Raw genomic sequence first — 24,808 nt, forward strand, 5'->3', positions numbered from 1 at the left:
TTATCAGTGGGAGTGACTAACATTGAGCAGCTTCCCTGCCCCGGAGAGGTGGTTACTGACTTGAAACTGTAGTTTTATTGGCCACTAGGGGTCATTTCCATAACTCCTTCATTTGTCCTCGAAGGAGTGGTTTAGGGCAGTGACTTGTGGTTTGTTGTCCAATTTGGGTCATTTCCTGTCTTTTCCAGCCCCTGCTATAAAGCACGCTTTAGCGATTTAGCCGATTTAGCCGATTTAGCGGAGTTGCTACTGTTGCACACTAGGGCAGCCCGGTTAAGCAGGTTTAAACTATTCGGCTACCTAAAGTCCACTCTTCAAATTTTCCCTTAAAACTACCTTCCTCGAACTATACTACTGATCTAATCAGCGTATCCTATAATTAAAAGATCATCTCTACTTGACTCCAAGTAGACTATTCTCTATCTGTTAAACATAGCACTTGCTCCTACAGTACTTATTACCTTGATACGGCACTCTTGTCATAGATAGTACCCCAAAAAGGCAACCCCCCATTTCTCGGTCACCCACGTCCCCGAATCTTTTTAAAGTTTTTGTCTATTCCTTCTAGCATGTCGAGGGATCAGTTGCTAGTGTCCTCTCCTGCTCAGCTGGTGAACCTGGGAATATTGAGGCAATGTTACAATTGCCTCATGTACACAGACAACCCTCTCCTCCTCCCACAAAACACAAATACATGCGAGAGATGCAACTACACGGCCAAACTGGAGGCTGAGCTCTCTCAACATAGGACTGGCAAGACCAGTCAGGAGGAGAAGGTTACCACACACACTATAGACCCAGTCTCACATATTACCATTACAACCTCAAATCATACACATAAACACACAAAGACATACTCGGAGGCTCTGATCAAAAATCTACCAAAACAGCAGAGGCCACCAAAGCAGACACCCAAACAACCACCACCTCAGAACACAACATCTGCAACACATAGACCTCACAGTCAGAGTGTCAAACAGTCACAGCCCTTAAGGCCAAACACAATGCCAGACACACTAGTCATTGGTGACTCCATAGTCAGACACACTGACGTCCCGCTCACCAGACTGAGTAAGGAGAAGGTCACAGTAAGCTACCTGTCGGGCGCTAGAATCCGCCACATAACGCAAGCACTCAGGTCTCTCAACAGCAGGTACAAATATGATTCAGTCATTGTCCACGCTGGTGTAAACGACCTGAGACGCCTCCTTGGACTACATGAAAAGAGACATTGAGGAGCTCTCTGATTATGTAGCCCAGACAGGTATGACCCTGACCTTGAGCAGTATCCTACCTTCACCAAGAATGATGCCACAATACAGAGATAAGATGATCAGCTTTAACAATTGGCTTAAACACTGGTGTCATTCAAAGGGGATCCAGTGTCTGTCTGCCTGGGATGACATGCTGGACAAGCCACTGCTTCGCAAGGGACGGCTTGCACCTGTCACCCTGGGATTCGGATATTGGCAAAGGCTCTTGCCACCCCATAGTGCCTTTTTAGGCAAGGCTCAAATTCTAAACCTACCACCCTAGAACACAAAAAGGAAAAAACTAAGGGTAATGCTGCTCAATGCCAGAAGTCTAAATCTCAAAATGCACGCACTCGAGGCCCTTCTCAGTATGGAGAACATCGATGTCTGTGCTGTGACAGAAACCTGGTTCAAGGCTCCTGAGAGCACCCGCGCTATCAGGTTTTACCTCATATCATGCGTTCCGCCCCAAAATCTGGACAATACCAAGAAAGGAGGGGTATCCATATTCATCAAGGACACCCACACCTCAAGACTGGTGGCAACGCACGATGCATCGGAGACCATCCAGGTGCAATTAACCATAGGCAAGACTGCTCTGCAAATTGTAGCATGTTACAGGCCACCCTCACAAACTCAGGAACCTCACATGGCCTTCCTGAAAACACTAGAGGGGATAAATGTATCACCAAACACCATCATACTAGGTGACTTCAATTACCCTAATATAGACTGGGAACACTACTCAAGCCCAAACACCCTAGCCCAAAAGTTCCTGGAATTCATAAACTCAAATGCCATGGAACAACTAGTCACCATCCCCACAAGAGGAGATAACATACTTGATCTCATCATCACGAACATGGGAGCACAATGTTCAACACAGGTGTACCCTCACTGGTGAGATCAGACCACAAACTAATCTCGCTGGAGGTCCTCATCCCACCCCACCTGAAATAAAAAGACCACAGTAAAGAACTTCTCAAAAGCCGACTTCACACTTCTAAAGACTAGTGTGGTCTCCTTTAAGGCCCCGAGCCGGCGGAAAACAGTACTCAAGCCGCTGAATCACTTACAAATGCCTTCTACCAGCACCTGCAGGACTGCATGGATAAGGCAATCCCAAGCAAAACAAAGACTCTTTGTACCAAAGGCAAGCATCCAGTCTGGTGGACCCCAGCCATAAACAAACTCTACAACAAAAGGAGGAAGCTACTACAAGATAGAGCAAAATCCTTAAAAGGTAAGACACCCTTGATCACTATAAGTAAAAACTAAGAGCTCTCATAAAATCATCCAAAGCAAATTTCGAGAGAAAAATAGCTAAAGACTCAAAAGACAATCATAAGGCCTTCTTTAGCTATGTTAGAAACCTGGGAGGAAACTCCCAGATATGCTCAGAGCTAGTTCAAAATGATGTGAAGATTACTGATCCTACAGACATTGCCAACATACTGGCTGACAGGTTCAGTGCAAACTTCTCCCCTCCCCCAAAAGGAGAGATATCTATACCAAACGATTGCAGCCCCCAAACATCTCCAGCGCCCAAGTGAGAACTGCTCTCCAAAGCAAAAACACAGCATCCATGGGACCTGATGGTGTCCCCGGCTGTGTGCTCCATGAACTCAATGAGGAATTAAACCCACAGCTAGGACAGCTGTTTAATCAAAGTCTTACCTCTGGATACATCCCAGGAGTGGCGCACTGCAACTGTGGTACCACTTCACAAAGGCGGTGCCTCCACCGACCCTGGAAATTACCGCCCATTAGCTTGACAAGCCTTATCTGCAAAGCCATGGAGAGGATCATAATGGACCTCATAAATAAAGACATAGGAATTTGCAGACTTTGGATCCAACCCAGTTTGGCTTTGTCAAAGGCAGATCATGCCTTTTAAACTTGGTTGACTTTTGAAACAGTCACCAAAGCCATTGATGAGGAAAGGCAGTCCATACAGCCTACCTCGATCTGGCTAAGGCCTTCGATACAATACCCCATTCGGGTATCATTGAAAAACTCATCAGCTTAAATGTCAACCCATACATCACAAGATGGGTTGCAAACTGGCTGAGTGACAGAACCCACAGGGTCAGAGCTGCTGGCGCCATGTCAGACTCAAAGCCTGTCACAAGTGGTGTCCCACAGGGCTCAGTCCTGGGCCCACTCTTGTTTGGCATCTACTTTTCGAAGTACAAGCAAACACAGGAGGGTTATGGCTGACAAAGTTTGCAGATGACTGCAAACTGGCCATAGTAGAAAACACATCTGACACAGATATCCTTCAGAAGGGTCTCACAGAAGCGGATAACTGGTGCCAGAGCCACGGCCTAAAGTTAAATGCCAAAAATGCATAGTCATACCCTTCGGGAAAAACAAGGTTACCCCTAGCTACCAAATAGGTGGCAATCCACTGAGCACAGAAGAAGTTATCAGGGACCTGGGGACCCAGGTTGATAGTAGTCTGTCATTCGACACCCATGTAGCTAAAGTAGTTAGGAAGACCTTCTACATTGCCCACCTTATCATGAAGGGATTCTCATCTAGATCAAGGGAGGTCATAGTCTCCCTTTACTCATCACTCATCAGACCAATGATTGAGTACAATGCCCCATTCGAATGTATCTGACCCGACACTTGCAGCAGCTGGAGAGGCCACAAAAGTTCCTCACCAAAAGGATAAAGGGTCTCAAAAATCTGTCCTATGCTGCCCGACTGAAAGAACTCCAGCTCTATTCAGTCGCCACCGCTGCTCAGAGGTGACCTTTGCCTAACATACAAGGCCATGTCAAACCCAGATTTGATGAATATGCTTCACCTCAAAAAATCTAGATCCATCAGAGCCACAAGCGCGAGACTTAAACCTTGACACGGCTATTAATAGGACGTGCTGGAGGGATAGATTCATCACCCAAAGACTCCCTATGCTGTGGAACAAAATCCCGGTACATGTGAGGCAGAGCACCTCGCTGGCCTTGTTCAAGAGAAATCTTGACCAATGGATGGGAGATCGCAGATATACCCCAGGGATTACCTCAGTGTCACTGCTCGACAGAGGCACAGAAAAATAATGGGTATAGTTCCCCATACTAAAGGGGTGGCCTAAGCCACAAAACGATGGGCTAGGCTTGTAAATGCCCTCGGGCAGATAGCCTAGTATGAACCTATGAACCTATGAACCTATGAATTAAACAGCAGACGTGCTTCCACAGTAATTCACAGCACTACTGTGCATTCATTACACAGTAATTACACGGCAGATGTCTGTACCTTACACAGTAATTTATAGGACTATTGTGCATTACTTACACAGTAATTACACAGCCGATGTTTGTACCTTACACAGTAACTCTCAGCATTGCTGTGCATTAGTTACATGGTAATTACACAGCAGATGTTTGTACCTTACACAGTAATTTACAGCACTACTGTGCATTAGTTACACAGTAATTACACAGCAGATGTGTGTGCTTACACAGTAATGCACATGACTACTTTTCTTTACTTATACAGTAATTACACAGCAGATGTTTCTACCTTATGCAGTAATTCATAGGACTACTGTCCATTAGTTACACAGTAATTATGCAGCAGATGTTTGTACCTTACACAGTAATTCACAGGACTATTGTGCATTAGTTACATGGTAATTACACAGCAGATGTTTGTACCTTACACAGTAATTTACAGCACTACTGTGCATTAGTTACACAGTAATTATACAGCAGATGTTTGTACCTTACACAGTAATTCACAGCAATGCTATGCATTAGTTACATGGCAATTAAATTAAACAGCAGATGTGTGTGCTTATGCAATATTTCACAGCACTTCTGTGCATTAGTTACAATGTAATTACATAGCAGATGTTTGTATCTTGCACAGTAATTCACATCACTGCTCTGCATTAGTTATATGGTAATGACACAGCAGATGTTTGTGCTTACACAATTATTGACAGTACTGCTGTGCATTATTTTCCCAGTAATTACACAGCAGATGTTTGTACTTACATAGTAATTCACAAGACTACTTTGCATTAGTTACACAGTAATTACACAGCAGATGTTTCTACCTTAGGCAGTAATTCACAGCACTACCAAGCATTAATTATGCAGTAATTACACAGCAGATGTGTGTGCTTGCACAGTAATTCACAGTACTACTGTGTATTAGTTATACAGTAATTACACAGCAGATGTGTGTGCTTACACAGTAATTTACAGAATTACTGTGCATTAGTTACACGGTAATTACACAGCAGATGTTTGCGCTCACATAGTGATTCATAGCAGTACTGTGCATTAGTTACATGGTAATTACAGAGCAGATGCGTGTGCTTACAAAGTAATTCACAGCACTATTGTGCATTAGTTACACAGTAATTACACGGCAGATGTTTGTACCTTACTCAATAATTCACAGCACTATTGTGCAGTAGTTACATGGTAATTACACAGCAGATGTTAGTACCCTACTTGGTAATTCGCAGAACTACTGTGCATTAGTTCCACACATATTACACAGCAGATGTGTGTGCTTACACAGTAATTCACAGTACTACTGTGCATTAGTAACACAGTAATTACACAGCAGATGCGTGCACTTACACAGTAATTCACAGCACTACTGTGCATTAGTAACATTGTAATTACACAGATGTTTGCTTATACAGTAATTCACAGTACTTATATGCATTAATTATGCAGTAATTGCACAGCAGAAGTTTGAACCTTACACAGTAATTCACAAAACTACTGTGCATTAGTTACACAGTAATTACACAGCAGATGTTTGTACCTTACACAGTAAGGTCCCACTACTTAATTTTCCCATGGCAGATACACCGGTCTGACTCAAAGCTAGATGTCAGTGTAAGCTACATCATTGTTGGATATGAAGAGGGGCAGGCATACTATAGTGTTAAAGTCCAGTAATTAAATCCCTGTATGAAAATTTTAACTGTGCATAAACTAGGGTATCAGCTGACCCTGTTTTTTTATCTTGTCTTTTTGTCCCTGCTTTTTGCAGTCCACCACCTTATAGATCACCCCCCAGCATTTTGTTGACTGATGATATTGTGGTCTGACACTTTTCCAGTCCAGGTATGATTACTAGCCCTGTATCTTTTTCCTGATCTGTTATTATCACTTGTACCCTACCTAACATACCAGTTTTGCTGTACCCTGGTGAATTATTTTGCATTTGTCTGTACTTTGTCATCCTTTCCAAAACTCATGCTTAGATTCTTTACTCCCCATCATGTACTACTAACATATCTAACCCTGTGTTGTTAGAAAAGTGCCTGATCCTGTAGTGTACTCCCTTAGATATGTTTGAAATGAGCACCCTGAAGAGTCCTACACCCTGGGACCAACCACGATGGTGTTCCATTTGTTATTTGCCTTATTTGTAACACTGTCTCTCTCACCACAATACTGTGTGCGCTACTAATCAGCCATGTAGCACTACATTACCTTGGTCTTGTTCCTAGCTAGCCTTTCAGTTTTTTAGCATCTGCCTGTGAATTACTGAGTCAGAGGCCTTAGTAAAATCCTTATTTGCTACACATAATGATGGTCAGCTGTCAAGTTCCTGTATGACTTAATCATAAAACTGGAAAAGGACTGAATAACAGTTTTTTTTTTCTGGTCATAAACCTGAGGTGGATACTTGTTATTTGTTTAAAAAGCAGATGCCTTCCTCTTTGAATTTTCTCCATGTCACCTCTGTCACTGTTTTTAGTCTAACAGAGTTGTAATTCTCTTGATTTTCCATGCTATATCATTTGAACAAGGGCATCATGCTTGCTGTTTGCCAATCCTCGGACACTTCAACAATGAATGCTAATCTAGTAAAAGCCTCTGTCAGGAGATCTTCCATATACTGCCTAGACTGCTGAAGGTTCCGGAAGGCATCAAGTGTACCTGTGCTTCATTCCCTCTTAGGGAAGGCAGTTCTCTGTCTGCCTCCTCCCTGCCAGTCCTTTTCACAGAACGTCCAGATTTTTTACTCATATTTTTCGCTAAAATCTCTGTAGCTACTCTCCTTCTCTATCCTGGAACACTATTCCCTTCAGCATCATAAATATAACTCAAACACATGAATTCAAAAAAAGCTCTCAAAGAATACCTATTAAATAATTCGACTTGTAACTGCAGAAGGCCAACCCTGACCACCATTCCATAAACGCACCCTATCAGTTATATCTTAATATAACTCAATCTCCCCTGCTCTGCTCCTGAATACATCTCCCCTTCTCTTTCTACTCCTGCTACTCTGTTTACTCCCTCTGTCAACTCCCTCACTTTCACCTACCCCATGCCCCCCTCCCACTGTGTCTCTGATGCTTTATCCCCCTTTACCTTCTCACTGTCTCAGTACATATGATAATAATTAGTAAATAACTGCTATATAACCAAGTGAATCTCTAAGTCTTTGCTGATATGTGACCTCACTGTATTTATGCATGTTTTAAAATGTAAATAGTTCTTCATCTGCTTCAGGTAAGTTTCTACTGTCTCTTCTACTAGCAAATTGTACTACTTTTGTTTTTAATGCTAGTGCATCTTCCCTTTTTACTGTCTTAATGTACTGTTAATCTGCTGCTTGCGTAACATTATTTTTCTATTTTTGTGGAGCTTTTCTTCCTGGGCCTCCACTGAGAAAGGGTGCTGGCTCAGTCGGACATTCCCAGTCAATAAATAAATAAATAAATATTTTTGGTCTGTTCCTCATAAAATGTGTGGTTCCCGGTCAATAAATGTCAAATTAAATAAATAAATATTTTTGGCCTGTTCCTCATAAAATTTGTAGTCTTCTGGCAAATCAGTGAGGACAGCATTCACTAAATAATGGCAGTCATTTGAGTTTCAGACTTCATATCCTTCAGAAAAATGCATGGTAATGCAAAATCTTTTATTTTAGCAACTTCCTAAGTTTATAAGACCAACATTTAAAATTTGTCCCTATCTTTGGGCCTCTGTCCTCCATTACTTTTGTCTTTGTTCAGATTTCTTTTGCCAAGTGGTTGAGAGGTATGCTCACTGATCTTTTCACAGTGCTGTACGTCTCTCTCTCTCCTTTCTCTCTCTTTTTGAAGAGTAAAGCAAAAAATTCCTTCAAAAACTCTGCATATTGCCAGACTTTTGTGATCGCCCTTCCAAGTTTCTTTTGCCTAGCACAGCTTGACTGGGTCTACTTCTCCCTACCTTCTTTCTGTTATATATGTAAAAAGTCTTTGCCCCCCCGACCCATTTTACTAACTCCCCTTCACCTTATCCCTTTGCCGTACTGAGTTCTTGGTTACTTGTCTTCTTGCCTACATTTCATTCCTTCATCTCCCCTCCCTTACTCCATTTGTACCCTGTTTTTGCTCTAATCACTAGCCTCAGCACTTAAGTAGCCATACTAACCTTCTCCTCTTCATGCTGTTTCACCCCTTCCCCAGGTCATTGTCCATTGCTTTGAGTACTGCATCTCTGATCCACGCATGTATCTTGCTTACTCCCTTACTTTTTCCTCAGTTCCATAACTCAACTTTGACACTCTTACACACCCTCATAATGCACTCTGTTGAGATCCTATAATGTCATCTTTCTACTTGTGTTACTGCCTTTCCTACAATCCCACCCACCACCTCGTTCTCTAAATCACATAAACTGGCAAGCAAAAGTCAGTGCATATTTTGACTTCTGCTTTTGACTGTATTACATCCTTGTACAGCAAAGGGTAAAGCAGGAAATTCTGTACCTTTACTGCATCCAAAATAAGAAAATCATGTATGCAGCTTGACCTGTCCCTTTAGGCACATGCCCATTAAGTCTGACAATTCAGTCAAACAGCAATATTTCCAAAGTTTGCTGACAAGGAGACTTGTCTTTCTACTCTCTTTTCAAAGCCATGATGAGAGCCTCAAAGTACTATGCCTTCTATTATCCAAGTATTTTCTGCATAATAAATACATATGACATCCAAAAATCCCCAAAAAACATAGCTGATTAATATAAGGTTAAATAAAATATTACCATATCAGATCAGGGTGAGGGGCTTCAGAACAAGTTACAGATTGTTCTGCGTTGTCATTAAGCTGGCCTAAACTGTGCAGCTGTCCTTGTGACTGGGAAACTGTTGATAGTAATATAGCATTTAAAGTAAAGATGAACAGAATCTGTGTATTTTATCCAGAATAATTAATGTTTTCATAGTCCCATTTTTATTAACCATGACAGACCTCAACAAACTCCAGATACTTCTGCAAAGTAATCTTCAGTTTAATCATGCAAGCCACAAACTTTTAACACAACAAAAACTCCTGTTTACTAATCACAGGAGTATTTCTTTTCACTTGTCCCAGGTACAGATGTATTTTATTATCCATGATTGTTATTCCAAGACAGGCCTAGACTGCCATGACAATGGCTATTCAGATTTTGAGGGTGCATCTTGGATATAACAAGGAAATTGCATATAAATGAACTGTTGAAAAAAGTGCAGTCTATACTCTGAAATCAGTTTTGATCAACATGTTGATTTAACTAGTCTTTGAAAAGGATGCTTCTCCTGATATCTGTGAACAAATACAAGCCTGATACTAAATAAAAGGCTTATTAGGCAACATTAAATTAGTAAGTGAAAAGTAAAGAGCAGACAAATAAACTACCTTGTCTCTGTTAAATGGATGTTGGACACTTCAGATATGTTTTGTACAGACATACCTTCTTCCCAATTAGTCAGGCCTCTCAGCACCTCCCACACTTTAATATATTAGACAAACTCTCTCTCTCTCTCTTCACCCGGATGTGCAGCTGCAGACATCAGCTTTGTTGTTCAGTGTGGAAGGAAATAAAGACATGATGTCAACTAAACAATGAAAGCTGCTGAGAATGGTGGTAAGTACACAAATGGCACACTGCTCAGACAACATGAATGAAAGCCCCTGCTGATTATTATTTCTGTTACTCAGCAGACGCGAAACAATATCCTTTTATTACTCACATTATTGCCAATGTTCTAAAGTAATGATAACCAAAACATGAAAAGATATAAAGCAGCTCATATTACAAGCAATAGGATCCTTACAGCTATAAAGCATAGTTCAGCTAAAGTGAGCCATCTTACTTTTTAGTTAAAGGCTAGGAATGCTAATTGCATTTTAGCTTCTTCATACTTGGATCATGGCACTACAGGCCTGATGAAGAGACAGATAAAGCAGTAAAAGGTTATGATGCTGTTAATAACTGAATATGGACATTTCATTGCATCTTATCTAAATGGCAGAACAACTTGGTGGTGATATACAAATCTTTGAAAGCATAGATACACTCTAGTGGTTGTGATAAAAGAAAAGATCTATTCTTAAAACAGTGGCCTTGCACAGAATTAAATGACAATGTTAAAATGTTATTATAAAAGCCATGCATAACATTTACTGGAAATTCTCAAAACTGTTCTGTAAGAAGAGGATCCTCTGGATTGCATGATCTCTTTTAGTTAATTCTTTAACTTTGGTTTTGCCTGACGTTAGTGACTGCAGCATAAAAAAAAATAAATATTTTTCCTTTTTTCATTATTTCGGAGTCAAACAGAATTACAAGAAACCAGGTGTGATCAGAAAGGTCTTATGGACTGTTCATTTTATGTCCATCTGCTTTGGTCTTTCCTTCCAGTTTCTGAAAGCCAGGTCCTCACTTCCTTCCTCAACTTTGAATCATAATGATCCCTTATTTACTCAGGTTATCATCTGTGCATATGTTTTCACTTCTCTTTCCTGTACAGGTGATCACTGCATCAGAAAATAAAGCAGCTAATTTCTGTTACGTTTTGTTTTTTTGCAACCCACACCCCTAGCCTGCATGTATCATACAATTAATAGCTATTTGCGAACATTCTTTACCAGGCAATCATTTTGTGTGGAAAAAAGCTTCTATATTGGAGATGAAAGATGTTGATGTTGATGAGATTGCATCTGCTTTCACTGAAATTTTGGAGTCATTCAAGAGAATGATCATTACACGGGAATACAATAAATCGGGGGTCTAGAATGGCTCCCACCTCTGTTTTAACCTACAAAATGCTCTTGAGGGATTATGAAAGGGCAGAAAAAGCTGTCATTGGGGACATAGTTATGCACATTCACTCATAAAGTTAAAGGTTATGAAGTATAAATATTTAAACATCATAAAATTTTTCCATTTAATTTTCAGCTAGGCCACATTTTTACTTGTATGTTGTAGAATGGGTGCAAAGAAATGAAAGGCCATATTGACAGCGTTATGAATCTCATATGTGAGCACTTGCTTTGTGACTGCCCTTTACAACCTTTAACCCTGCCTGGCTACAGCGTGTCTATGTGCATTCCTTAATTCTGGGTGACAGTGAGGGATTAAGTAATAAAAACAAATTATAAATGTACTAATCTGATTACAGTAATGCTCTCTAATTTGGTTTACTGTGACAGTTACAGACATTGTAGCTGCTCCCTATTTACCGCACAACCTGTCTTTTTATGGTGACTTGTTTAGACCTGAAGTAACTTCTTTTTAATGATTAAGACATGCTATCCATCAAAGAAAGTGGAAATGTGGCCTTGGCATTTCTTTTGCATAAACTTGTCATCCTAGACACTCCAACCCCATTTCTCTAATCTCAGTTAAAAACAGCAAATAAGTCATGTGCACCTTACCCTTCTTCAGATGCATCAGGAGCTTTAACCACCTTAGAAGTTTGCAGACTTACATGCCTAAACAACAAGAATTTATCACACTTTGCTTCCTCTCTGCACACCTTGCTACACTAATGTGTGAAGTTCAGGGGACTGGGCTTTTTAGAAGTCTTACTAAAAGTAATGGCTCTATGTTATACAGGGAAGGGGTCCTTACTGTGACCCAGGAGACCGGAGTGCAACCTGTTAGCCTGGAAACTGAGGAGGTGACTGGGTAAGGGGATAAGAAATGAAGTGGTATGTTACTGGCTGGCCTATCCAGGGAGGAGGAGGAGGAGGGGTGAGTCATAACTAGAGTTGGAAACCCTGGTGATGACATTGGGTTTGTATCCTATGGTACAAAATACTATGACAAGCAGCAAGACATGTCCTCTTTCATAATGGCCTTATGTCACTGCAGATTAGGCAGTGGGGTAAGAAATGGAGAGGGCATATAAATAAAATTCCCTGTGGCCACAAGTATGATGCTGCATGTGACACCAGAATCTCCTCTCAGGCTATGGGAGGGTTTTTCATTATGTCCATGGGGGGCTGAATGTCAGATAGGGGAAGAGAGAGATATACAGACTCACAGTGAGCAAGACTGAGGAGAGACATCAGTGACAGCTGATGATTTACAACACAGGGGAAAATATTTTACAAAAAAAGTCTTTCTAGAAAGTTAAGATGATGATGATGATGAGATGTGAATGTCCTGACAAGTAATAGTAATTTGTCCACCCATTATATCGTATCTCCTCATCATCCCTATTTTGAAGCCAAGTGGGTAACTCATCTGAACTAGCAGCTACCAGTTCCATCACATGCTGATAGTTGCTACTCAGAGAAGAGTCCACAATGGCTGTGCAGAAGTGGGTCCATGTTCTGTAGGGCATTTACTTAGAGTCTGTTGCAATATATCACTTAAGTGTCTTTTCTTTTCTATGATTGACATAAAAATAAATAAAAGTAAAAAACATCAAAACAATATGTTGCCAAGATGTTAGCTTATCCTACAGGACATCGTAGGTCTCTACCTCAGCCAGTAGGATGACTCAGCAATTTCTTAACCAGTATTACTTCTAGGCATCCATCAGCTTTTAGACCTGGCAGGACTGAGCAACTTCCAATTCTTTCCTACTATGCCTTCTCAACAAATTATCTCCTCCTTTGCATGGTACAGTATATTGGAAGATAGTGTCATTTAGGGCATCACCTAGAGGGAGGGAAGAAAATACCTGTTACACAGCCAGACGTTTTATTTTGAAGAGGCATATTTATACTGAGCACCTGACATTAATGCCGTCCTTTCCTTTGAGCACCTGACATTAATGCCGTCCTTTCCTTTGAGATACTCAGTCTGTAACATATCATAGGAGTGTGTCCCTAGTATGACCTAGGATACCCTTGTTTAGAGGCTGGGATGCTTAGTTAACAGGAAGCGGTAGGGGATATATGTAGTAAATCTGGTCACTGTATAATATCCAGTCTAGAATTTATTCCTTCCCAGACAATGTATAAATCCTGCTGGTGACACTTATGTGTTGGCCATCATCACCAATGTTTTAAAGTAAATGAAAGAAAAGGTCTTGTCTTTGTGCTCAGCTTATGTTCAGGTCACTTAGTATGATTTATTCAGATGTGATCTTATTTTTGAGCAATTCCAGAGTTTCACTGACTAGTTCTTCGGTCCTCAGACATATCTCAGCCCTGCAGATGAATAGATTTGTGATCTTTGATATTCAACGAATGACCGCCACCCGTGATGTTACCCTGGAAATGCCTTATTGCAGAATAAGAGTCTTTTGCACATGACAAGACTGCTTGTGTGCATCACTTCACACAAGAAACAGGGTTTTCTGATACCTAGCTGAACACCCATAGAGGGTTTTCTGATACCTAGCTGAACAACCATACAGGGTTTTCTGATACCTAGCTGACCACCCATAGAGGGTTTTCTGATACCTAGCTGAACACCCATACAGGGTTTTCTGATACCTAGCTGAACACCCATAGAGGGTTTTCTGATACCTAGCTGACCACCCATACATGGTTTTCTGATACCTAGCTGAACACCCATACAGGTTTTTCTGATACCTAGCTGATAAGTCACAGCTACTGTAATCTGCATACTGATGAGTACTTGCACAAAAGGTGCTGCATACGCAACCTTGCTGTCCTCTTATTCTGGCCCAGTACTGGCATGTCCTCTGACTATCCTTTCATTACACTCTCAGTACTGACATATCTTATGATCCTCCTCTAACTCTGGTCAACTATTGGCAGATCCTGTTATCCTTCCTTTCACTCTTACTCAGTACCAGCATATCCTAATACCTTCAGTATTCCTAGTATTAGTGTATCCTACTATGTTCTTTTCACTCTGTCCCAGTACTACCTTATCCTATTTCCTTTCTTTCACTGTGTCCTAGTACGAGCATATCCTGCCACATCCCTTTTGTTCTCAACCAGTAATGGTGTAACTAATTATTTTCCTTTCACTTTTGTCCATTACTGACATATCTTATTATCTTCCTTACACTCTAGCCTAGTACCAGTATTTCCTATTACTTTCTTTTCAATTTGACCCAGTACTAGCATATTCATACCCTCTTATATTATTCACACTTGCACCACTTATTAGCATATCCCATTACCTTACTTTCACTATTGTCCAGTACTGACATATCCTGTTACCTTCCTTTTATTTTCAGCCAGTACAGGTGTATCTTATTACATTCCTTTCACTCTGTCCCAGTACTGCCATATCCTGCTACCTTCCTTTCACTCTGTCCCAGTACTGCCATATCCTGCTACCTTCCTTTCACTCTGTCCCAGTACTGCCATATCCTGCTACCTTCCTTTCACTCTGTCCCAGTACTGCCATATCCTGCTACCTTCCTTTCACTCTGTCCCAGTACTGCCATATCCTGCTACCTTCCTTTCACTCTGTCCCAGTACTGCCATATCCTGCTACCTTCCTTTCACTCTGTCCCAGTACTGCCATATCCTGCTACCTTCCTTTCACTCTGTCCCAGTACTGCCATATCCTGCTACCTTCCTTTCACTCTGTCCCAGTACTGCCATATCCTGCTACCTTCCTTTCACTCTGTCCCAGTACTGCCATATCCTGCTACCTTCCTTTTATTTTCAGCCAGTACAGGTGTATCTTATTACATTCCTTTCACTCTGTCCCAGTACTGCCATATCCTGCTACCTTCCTTTCACTCTGTCCCAGTACTGCCATATCCTGCTACCTTCCTTTCACTCTGTCCCAGTACTGCCATATCCTGCTACCTTCCTTTCACTCTGTCCCAGTACTGCCATATCCTGCTACCTTCCTTTTATTTTCAGCCAGTACAGGTGTATCTTATTACATTCCTTTCACTCTGTCCCAGTACTGCCATATCCTGCTACCTTCCTTTCACTCTGTCCCAGTACTGCCATATCCTGCTACCTTCCTTTCACTCTGTCCCAGTACTGCCATATCCTGCTACCTTCCTTTCACTCTGTCCCAGTACTGCCATATCCTGCTACCTTCCTTTTATTTTCAGCCAGTACAGGTGTATCTTATTACATTCCTTTCACTCTGTCCCAGTACTGCCATATCCTGCTACCTTCCTTTCACTCTGTCCCAGTACTGCCATATCCTGCTACCTTCCTTTTATTTTCAGCCAGTACAGGTGTATCTTATTACATTCCTTTCACTCTGTCCCAGTACTGCCATATCCTGCTACCTTCCTTTCACTCTGTCCCAGTACTGCCATATCCTGCTACCTTCCTTTTATTTTCAGCCAGTACAGGTGTATCTTATTACATTCCTTTCACTCTGTCCCAGTACTGCCATATCCTGCTACCTTCCTTTCACTCTGTCCCAGTACTGCCATATCCTGCTACCTTCCTTTCACTCTGTCCCAGTACTGCCATATCCTGCTACCTTCCTTTCACTCTGTCCCAGTACTGCCATATCCTGCTACCTTCCTTTCACTCTGTCCCAGTACTGCCATATCCTGCTACCTTCCTTTCACTCTGTCCCAGTACTGCCATATCCTGCTACCTTCCTTTCACTCTGTCCCAGTACTGCCATATCCTGCTACCTTCCTTTCACTCTGTCCCAGTACTGCCATATCCTGCTACCTTCCTTTCACTCTGTCCCAGTACTGCCATATCCTGCTACCTTCCTTTCACTCTGTCCCAGTACTGCCATATCCTGCTACCTTCCTTTCACTCTGTCCACATACTGCCATATCCTGTTACCTTCCTTTCACTCTGTCCCATAACTGCCATATCCTGCTACCTTCCTTTCACTCTGTCCCAGTACTGCCATATCCTGTTACCTTCCTTTCACTCTGTCCCAGTACTGCCATATCCTGTTACCTTCCTTTCACTCTGTCCCAGTACTGCCATATCCTGCTACCTTCCTTTCACTCTGTCCCAGTACTGCCATATCCTGCTACCTTCCTTTCACTCTGTCCCAGTACTGCCATATCCTGCTACCTTCCTTTCACTCTGTCCCAGTACTGCCATATCCTGTTACCTTCCTTTCACTCTGTCCCAGTACTGCCATATCCTGTTACCTTCCTTTCACTCTGTCCCAGTACTGCCATATCCTGCTACCTTCCTTTCACTCTGTCCCAGTACTGCCATATCCTGCTACCTTCCTTTTATTTTGTCCCAGTACAGCCATATCTTATTACATTCCTTTCACTCTGTCCCAGTACTGCCATATCCTGCTACCTTCCTTTCACTCTGTCCCAGTACTGCCATATCCTGCTACCTTCCTTTCACTCTGTCCCAGTACTGCCATATCCTGCTACCTTCCTTTATTTTGTCCCAGTACTGCCATATCTTATTACATTCCTTTCACTCTGTCCCAGTACTGCCATATCCTGCTACCTTCCTTTCACTCTGTCCCAGTACTGCCATATCCTGCTACCTTCCTTTCACTCTGTCCCAGTACTGCCATATCCTGCTACCTTCCTTTCACTCTGTCCCAGTACTGCCATATCCTGCTACCTTCCTTTCACTCTGTCCACATACTGCCATATCCTGTTACCTTCCTTTCACTCTGTCCCAGTACTGCCATATCCTGCTACCTTCCTTTCACTCTGTCCCAGTACTGCCATATCCTGCTACCTTCCTTTCATTTTGTCCCAGTACAGGTGTATCTTATTACATTCCTTTCACTCTGTCCCAGTACTGCCATATCCTGCTACCTTCCTTTCACTCTGTCCCAGTACTGCCATATCCTGCTACCTTCCTTTCACTCTGTCCCAGTACTGCCATATCCTGCTACCTTCCTTTCACTCTGTCCCAGTACTGCCATATCCTGCTACCTTCCTTTCACTCTGTCCCAGTACTGCCATATCCTGCTACCTTCCTTTCACTCTGTCCCAGTACTGCCATATCCTGCTACCTTCCTTTCACTCTGTCCCAGTACTGCCATTACCTGTTACTTCCATTTCACTCTGTCCCAGTATTGCCATATCCTGCATACCTTCCTTTCACTCTGTCCCAGATGGCTGCCATATCCTGCTACCTTCCTTTCATTTGGTGTAGGGTAGACCAGGATGGGGGGACCAGATGGTGTGGTAGGGGGTGCTGTGAAGCCCTTTTGCCTAGGGCACCAGTTGACCTAAGACCGCTCCTGATATCCTGTTAATTTCCTTTCCTCTGTCCCAGTACTATCATATCCTGTTACCTTCCTTTCAATCTGTCTCAGTACTGCCATATCCTGTCACCTTCCTTTCACTCTGTCTCAGTACTGCCATATCCTGTTACCTTCCTTTCACTCTGTCCCAGTACTGCCATATCCTGTTACCTTGCTTTCACTCTGTCCCAGTATTGCCATATCCTGCTACCTTCCTTTCACTCTGTCCCAGTACTGCCATATCCTGTTACCTTCCTTTCACTCTGTCCCAGTATTGCCATATCCTTTTACCTTCCTTTCACTCTGTCCCAGAACTGCCATATCCTGTTAGCTTCCTTTCTCTCTGTCCCAGTACTGCCATATCCTGTTAACTCCCTTTCACTCTGTCCCAGTACTGCCATATCCTGTTACCTTCCTTTCACTCTGTCACAAGTACTGCCACATCCTGTCACCTTCCTTTCACTCTGTCCACATACTGCCATATCCCATCACCTTCCTTTCACTCTGTCCCAGTACTGCCATATCCTGTTACCTTCCTTTCACTCTGTGCCAAGTACTGCCACATCCTGTCACCTTCCTTTCACTCTGTCCACATACTGCCATATCCCATCACCTTCCTTTCATTCTGTCCCAGTACTGCCATATCCTGTTACCTTCCTTTCACTCTGTCCCAGTACTGCCATATCCTGTTACCTTCCTTTCACTCTGTCACAAGTACTGCCACATCCTGTCACCTTCCTTTCACTCTGTTCACATACTGCCATATCCTGTTACCTTCCTTTCACTCTGTCCCAGTACTGCCATATCCTGTTACCTTCCTTTCACTCTGTCCCAGTACTGCCATATCCTGTTACCTTCCTTTCACTCTGTCACAAGTACTGCCACATCCTGTCACCTTCCTTTCACTCTGTCCACATACTGCCATATCCCATCACCTTCCTTTCACTCTGTCCCAGTACTGCCATATCCTGCTACCTTCCTTTCACTCTGTCCCAGTACTGCCATATCCTGTTACCTTCCTTTCACTCTGTCCCAGTACTGCCATATCCTGCTACCTTCCTTTCACTTTGTCCCAGTACTGCCATATCATGTTACCTTCCTTTCACTCTGTCCCAGTACTGCCATATCCTGCTACCTTCCTTTCACTCTGTCCACATACTGCCATATCCTGTTACCTTCCTTTCACTCTGTCCCAGTACTGCCATATCCTGTTACCTTCCTTTCACTCTGTCCCAGTACTGCCATATCCTGTTACCTTCCTTTCACTCTGTCCCAGTACTGCCATATCCTGTTACCTTCCTTTCACTCTGTCCCAGTACTGCCATATCCTGCTACCTTCCTTTCACTCTGTCCACATACTGCCATATCCTGCTACCTTCCTTTCACTCTGTCCCAGTACTGCCATATCCTGTTACCTTCCTTTCACTCTGTCCCAGTATTGCCATACCATGTTACCTTCCTTTCACTCTGTCCCAGTACTGCCATATCCTGTTACCTTCCTTTCACTCTGTCCACATACTGCCATATCCTGTTACCTTCCTTTCACTCTGTCCCAGTACTGCCATATCCTGTTACCTTCCTTTCACTCTGTCCCAGTACTGCCATATCCTGCTACCTTCCTTTCACTCTGTCCCAGTACTGCCATATCCTGCTACCTTCCTTTCACTCTGTCCCAGTACTGCCATATCCTGCTACCTTCCTTTCACTCTGTCCCAGTACTGCCATATCCTGCTACCTTCCTTTCACTCTGTCCCAGTACTGCCATATCCTGCTACCTTCCTTTCACTCTGTCCCAGTACTGCCATATCCTGCTACCTTCCTTTCACTCTGTCCCAGTACTGCCATTTCCTGTTACTTTCCTTTCAATCTGACTCAGTACTGCCATTTCCTGTTACTTTCCTTTCACTCTGTCTCAGTACTGCCATTTCCTGTTACTTTCCTTTCACTCTGTCTCAGTACTGCCATTTCCTGTTACTTTCCTTTCACTCTGTCTCAGTACTGCCATTTCCTGTTACTTTCCTTTCACTCTGTCTCAGTACTGCCATTTCCTGTTACTTTCCTTTCACTTTGTCCCAGTACTGCCATATCATGTTACCTTCCTTTCACTCTGTCTCAGTACTGCCATTTCCTGTTACTTTCCTTTCACTCTGTCTCAGTACTGCCATTTCCTGTTACTTTCCTTTCACTTTGTCCCAGTACTGCCATATCCTGTTACCTTCCTTTCACTCTGTCCTAGTACTGACATACCCTGTTACCTTCCTTTCACTCTGTCCCAGTACTGCCATTTCCTGTTACTTTCCTTTCACTCTGTCCCAGTACTGCCATATCATGTTACCTTCCTTTCACTCTGTCTCAGTACCAGCATATCCTGTTACCTTCCTTTTATTCTCCCACAGTACTGGCAGGACCTATTACCTTACTTTGAGTATTTTCCAGTATTGGTATGTCCAACATGTCAGACTGCCATACCTCTCAACTGCCCAGACTTTCACAGGATGTCCAAATTTTTGCTTCATATTTTTGGTCTGTTCCTCATAAAACTAGTGTTTTTTTCTAGCAAATCACTAAGGATTGAACTCACTAAATAATGGCATACATTTCAGTTTCAGACTTCATAAAATACATGCTAATGCAAAACCTATTATTCTAGCAAAGTGTTGTATTTAATTGTGTCTGTTATTTTAGGCATTTGTCCCCCCATTATTTTAGCTTTGTCCAGATTTCATGCACTTGACATTGTGAGGTATGCTGTTTAGCCACCATCTTTATCTAGAGGTGATACCTGTTGAGGTGTGCAGTCCACTGACTGCATGATGATCACTTCCTCGTGTAGGCCTGCTCTTTTCTTATATACTTCCAAAACCTTATTTTATTTTATTTTATTTTTTTTTTATTTTACATTTGTTGACCGGGCTAGTCCAGCTGGATTAATGTCCATTTTCAGTGGAGGCCCGGGGAGAAAAGCTTCTGAGGTTAAAAACAATATTGGAAATACATAAGAAGACATAGTACAAGTGTAATTATACAAAGGTAAAAATGTAAAAAAAAAAGAACATACAAATATTATAGATTTTAACTTATCAGAACAATCCTAGCAAAACAATATAATAAGGTATGAGATCATAAAGTATATAAAAGGTAGTTTTGAACCATGGTAGATAATACACAAACTTTTTTTTTTTTTTTATGTTAAAAAGAGTTATGTAATATTTACAATAAATAGGGGTAATATCTCAGTTGAAGTGGAAGATAACATCCAAGTGGATAAGAAAAGTTTATGATAGAGTTAAGGATGCCAACAAAACCTACCCAGAAAGATCTCACTTCCTCTCTACGCTGAGGTGGCATGATACCTGTTTTGTTTGCTCAAAGTGTTTACTTAAAAAATGCAATAATAACATATCTAATTGTAACAGACTAATTACAGGCTATTGTCCAAAAATGCAATTACGTTAGCTCAATGCATGCACCACAGAGTCTATAGCAGAAAAAGGAATTGTGTCTTTCATGTCATCTTTAGCAAAAGTTTGATTTGATGAAGATCTAAACTAAGGTTAACTAATAAGCATTAGGAATTGATTTCATATTTTAGTTTGGAATACATAGATCCTGTTAACACGTTCATAGGTTTATACTAGGCTAACAATGACCAGGGGCTTTACAGTCCTAACCATGCAACGCAACCAGTTTTGTCCTGAGTTCCTTGGATGCCTATACTGAGGGGTATATTAATAAGGAGGAAGCTAACAGTTATGTGGGGTAGGGGTATGTTAGTCAGAGATTAATTTACTTACTATTGACCTCGGTCCATCAGAGACATGGAGGACAGACCAGGGGTGAATTTGCAATTTCCCATCCAATTTATCAAGGTTTCATTTGAATAGGGTAAGGAATGAACTCTGCTTCACATGGATGGGGAGCTTAATACATAGATGACAGATCCTTTGAGACACATATTCGCCTCTATAGCATGGTCTATTTATGTCACAGGCAAAGTTCAGGTCCCTGAAAATAAGTGTTTCTGGTGCTGTTTGTTTTTCGATTGTGCAAGAGATCCACCAGGGCTGGATCTGAGGATGCCTTATATGCCGTGCATGCATCGCCTCTCAGTAACCTATAAAATACTGAGTACAGAGATAGGGCCTTAAGGTGATCTGTGCTGGACAAAGTAATTATACCTTGGATTCTTCTGATGATGAACTCTTGAGGGTGTTCCAAGTGTTGCGAGTGCCAAAAGGGACATTATGCTCAGTGATGGGCCCAATAACAGCTGAGTTCAGTGCCACTAGAACCTCCTTGGACCTGAATGTCATACCCATGCTTATGAGCTGGGAGACATAGAATGATTTTCTTACTTATTTTGCTACATGCTGGTCAAAGGCCAGATTACTGTCTACACATGTTCACAGATCCTCTAACTATCCGGTCAACTCTTAGGGGTGTTTTATTGATTGACTAACTAACTTGGGTGTATGATTCCCCAAAGGGCACTATAATAAATTTATTCACATTGAGTTTTAATCCATGGATTTGACTCAAGGCATTTGTTTGTGTTAGACCCTCACAGGAAGTCAGTGTCATGGGGGGGAATGTATGATAGCTCCCATTTTACAGTCATCTGCAAACATGGTGAGCTAGAGGCCCTTGAATTCCAAGAAGTAGATGCCAAACAGGAGTGGGCCCAACACAGAGCCCTGGGGTACTCCGCTGATGACCTATCTTGGTGGAGTTGATCTCACCAATTCTGACTTCTTGGGTCCTGTCTGTGAGCCAGCCAGCCAGCAATCCAATAAGTTACAGATTTATTTGCAATGTTATAAAAACATTGCAAATGTCTCAATTAGGCAGATCTAAACAGTTTTTTGTTTTGTTTTCCTTTCCTTTCTATAATGTCTGTTCTTTATTTTCAGTTTTAAAAATAACATAATTCTTTTCAGACAGCTTTCATGTTATTAATTTGGATGAAGGAATTAACTTTTTAAAACATAATATACTGTAGTATGAGATGGAAATGTATATATACATTTAATTAATACTATAACAAGCAGGAATAGGGCAACCTAAAGACTTTGAATTTAAACTCAAAATTCTGAAAAAAAAAGACAATCAATACTTGAAAACAAGTAACCCAGGCATGCTGTCTCTGAGCAGAGACTTAGGTATGGGAATTCTTCAGAAATAACTAAGCAGGGGTCATACAAGTACCCTAACAATCAACCATCCTCGTTTGGGGATAAGAGTACTTGAGCTACAGGTCTAGCAGGCAATTACAAATGTTGCAGGTACATTACAAAGAAAACCAGAATGGACATAAGCATCATCTTGTCAGTGCTGGACTGCCATATATTGATCAAGATTAGATGGATAAATTGCTAAGGAGGTGAGTATTTAAATCAGAAGATGAAAGATTAATAAGGGCAGCTTGAGACAATGGGCTATATAGAAGCTGTCTATAGAAAAAAGTGGGAGATACAGTCAAATATAGGTTCTGTACTACAAAACTAGAATGTTTACACATCTTGTCACTGACTGCAATATACTCGTTGCTGAAGGCACAATAATGCCACAAGATTGTTACATCAGGGATTGTGAAAACACCACAAAAAACAGTAGCTGAGAAGGATTGGAAATGTGTACTACAAGTAATTAGTGAAAATGAACAAATTTACCTTGCATATTGTCATCCAATACATCAAGAATGTAGACACAAGAAAACCAGAAATTGCAGATGAAGAAAAAAGGACAAAATTAGACTTAATTATTCAAATAGCTACAACGAGCTATTACTGTGTCCCGCATATTGACAGTTTTAAAGTCAACTGGGACAATGTAGAATAAAGACATCAAGATAGTTCCAGTAGTAGGAGAAACAGGCTAATAAAAAGGATGCTTAAATATGGTACCAGTAAAGTTACTCCATATGAACTGCTGAATGGGGCAATGCTGAGTGCACTGTTTGTGTTGACATGACTACACTTGGCAAACATCAAAGACGGAAACAATACTAATTTCTTTAATCATGTCCTGACATTGGAATGGAGTCCATTCCCATCAGGGTTTTAGAAACCCTAAATATATGAGAAAATTAAAAAGAGTCTCACATTACTACACATTGCTTCCTAATAACAACAGCTATTAGGAAAGGAGAAAAAAAGCATTCTGCTCGAATAAGATGGGATTTTATGACACATAAAGACATTGATTGATCCTCAATTTGACATCTGAAACATATCTTTTTAGCTTCAGCTTAGACAAGTAATATCGGAGTGCAAATTATTCTAAGAAACCTTTTAAGGCTAATCAGAAAGCAAACTTTAAAGTGGCTTAGGTCCCTTGTTAATTATTCAGAACATGCTTTTAAAGAGATTATTAAAAAGATGTTCTTCCCAAGCTACTCTGTTTTGTTACAAACTTAACATGGTACCTTAAAGATAAATACCTTAAATCTTGCATGAATCTATCAATATTTTTATATGGCTAACTGAGGTGGCACAGTGCCACAGAGGGTTCATAAGTGTGTACTAGGCTAATAGCCCTGAAGCCTTTACAAGCCTAGCCCATAGGATTACCTTGGCATCATGCTACCTGACCTTAGTTCCCAGTGCCTCTGTCGAGTTGAGCCACTGGAGTGATCCCTGGGGTGAATTTTCTATTTCCCATCCACTCATAAAGATTTCTCTTAAAGATGGCCAGTGAGGTGCTCTGTTTGACATGTATGGGAATTCTATTCCATAGCATGGGCAGTCTCTGGGTTATGAACCTGTCCCTCCAGCATGTTCTGTTGATTATGGTAATGAGGTAGAGGTCTCTGGACTGTGTGGTGCAGAAGGACTGGGATTTCTTTAGATGTAGCATTTCTAACAGTGCTGGGTCAGACATGGCTTTGTAAGTCGAGCAAAGATCACCTCTAAGTAGGCGATATGAGACAGAGAATAGTTGGAGTTTTTTTGAGTCTGTCCATATAGGACAAGTGTTTAAGGCCTAGGATCCTCTTTGTGAGGTACTTTTGTGGCCTCTCCAGTTGTTGCAGGTGTCTAGTGAGGTACATGCCAAATGGGGCATTGTACTCGATGACTGGCCTAATGAAGAAAGAGTAGAGGGAGACAATGACCTCTTTCTTCCTGGATGCAAAGCCCTTAGTAATGAGATGTGTCACATAGACGGACTTCTGACCACAGTGGCAATGTGGTGGTCAAAAGAGAGGTT

General features: G+C 41.6%; 1 protein-coding gene and 1 long non-coding RNA gene across 4 annotated transcripts in view; both read right to left on the bottom strand.

Moving 5' to 3' along the window:
* PIEZO2 (piezo type mechanosensitive ion channel component 2) overlaps window positions 1–24,808 on the bottom strand; it is a gene marked incomplete in the record, with an annotated part of 2,710,318 nt that overhangs the window by 2,483,859 nt on the left and 201,651 nt on the right.
* Window positions 14,580–20,075, bottom strand: LOC122798434. 3 transcript variants are annotated; one of them, XR_006364260.1, is made up of 4 exons: window positions 19,378–20,075; window positions 15,370–15,689; window positions 15,170–15,289; window positions 14,580–15,089 (listed from the first exon to the last, which is right to left on the bottom strand). It is a non-coding gene; the product is annotated as an uncharacterized LOC122798434 (long non-coding RNA). The 3 variants fall into 3 exon arrangements; XR_006364259.1 differs by lacking the exon at window positions 19,378–20,075 and having other exon boundaries at window positions 15,370–15,489; window positions 15,570–16,606; XR_006364258.1 differs by lacking the exon at window positions 19,378–20,075 and having other exon boundaries at window positions 15,370–16,606.

Source organism: Protopterus annectens, chromosome 3.part1 (assembly GCF_019279795.1).
Source record: "Protopterus annectens isolate FY-2018-M chromosome 3.part1, PAN1.0, whole genome shotgun sequence".
In the NCBI taxonomy this organism is placed as follows: domain Eukaryota; kingdom Metazoa; phylum Chordata; order Ceratodontiformes; family Protopteridae; genus Protopterus; species Protopterus annectens.